Raw genomic sequence first — 1,800 nt, 5'->3', positions numbered from 1 at the left:
CTAAGATAAAAAACGCCCCTCTTTTTGGTTCGTGGAAGCAACTTTCGATAAATCACCATAGTAACATATCAATTAGCACTAACCTGCTCCAGAGCAGGCTAACGTAAGTGTAGCTGGATAAGCTTGCCACACCCCCGGAAAATAACATGGCAGCTCCCTTTTTGAGAGACCCAGTTGACCAAGGAGCTATATTTTAGTTCGATTAGCTTTCCATACCAATAGAGTTCTTCGCGATTGCCAAGATCCTTTATTTCACACGGATGAGTTCTTGTTTGAGCGATAGCGATTCAGCCGACAAGGACTCATTTATTTGCAAGACCTTCTCGGGCCGTACATTGCAAATATATCACACGCCGCAGCAAGCTTTATGCTTTATTATGAGCTTATGCTGCTGTATGTGAATATGTAACGCTATGTTTTACGAAATGTCTTGTCTTATCTGTTGTGCCTGTGCTTTTTATATGTTTCACTGTGGGAGAGTGGGAAACATCATATCGATTCCTTTTTATGTCTCGACATGTGAAGAAATTGACAATAAAGCTACTTGACACTTTAACTGTGCTTCAGACTGCATAGCCTTGAGGTTTTTTGCGTCAGGTAGGCTATCGGCTACATTTTTATACAGTATAGGCGATGCAGAAAACATTGGCAAAGCCGCAGCATGCGTTGCTGTAAGAAAAGTGTACTTGGCGCTTAACCAGCTGATGAATCAATTCATCATATTCCCTGGCCATGTCCCAGTCAATGAAATCAAAGAGGGATTTACACATAGGCCTACATGCATATACACATATATAGTACATGATATAAGCGAAGTAGCCTACATATATCCTCATAATTGTCTATGAATTCGTATCAATTAGATACTTGTTGGCCTTGTTTTTATCTAGCCTAGTTATTCTGAAAGAGTTGAGATCATTATTTTCGCTAGCAAGATCTCATTCGATTATTAATTTCCATTAAGTCTATACCAGCAGGCACATTTAAAGAAATGTGATCTGATTGATTGGGGTAATGAGGCACTTAAGATGAGCCTATACATTTCCCAAAAACTTTCGCATTTAGCTTATTGGCAATTTTTTGCCAAGCTGCTTGTCTTGCTCTGGCAGCGGTGGCGGTGTTTGACTTAGCCATGATAATATGCTTATTGTCTTCTTAGAGGCTCATTATAATAGTTTGCTCGGATGGCGACAATAGCCTATCACCGCTCTCTCTTTCGTCTTTTCCGCCATCATACCGTTAAAAAATCACGGTTTTGGTGATCGACCTTTCCTGCCTTTTGAAGTAGGACGTGCACGTGCAATTTCCCTGATAAGTTTAGCCTGATTGAAATTAACCACATGATTTGGATGCGGATCAGCCGTTGACGAACCGATATTTGCTGTTCTCACTCATCTCGCTAATGTTAACGGGCTAAAGGGACAATTGATTAACTTAGCTTCAACCCTTACGACGAACGGGGCCCTGGCCTATACTATCAATGTTTCAGGATTTTGAGAACTTTTTCTAAAATGCATTACCATCAAGATCCACAAGGGCCTTCACTTCAAGCCAAGGAATGAGTGGGGGCTTGGTCAGCCCACAATTGCCTGAAATGTTGTGTATGCGTCTCGCCAAGCCCGCGCGTGTGTCAAGGGAAAGGCTGAGTGTGTGAGAATGTGGAGCACGCGCGCGCTGAAGAGCAGGGGAGACATTTCATTGAAAATTTCGTTAGCAATTAGCCAAGCATGCATGTTTCAAATATTCACATAAAATCGACTTTTCATGTTACAGTCAACCTTTCCTCAGATTTGTGTACTA

Source organism: Osmerus mordax, chromosome 15, assembly GCF_038355195.1.
Source record: "Osmerus mordax isolate fOsmMor3 chromosome 15, fOsmMor3.pri, whole genome shotgun sequence".
Taxonomy (NCBI): domain Eukaryota; kingdom Metazoa; phylum Chordata; class Actinopteri; order Osmeriformes; family Osmeridae; genus Osmerus; species Osmerus mordax.
Note: the sequence above shows the minus strand (reverse complement) of the source record.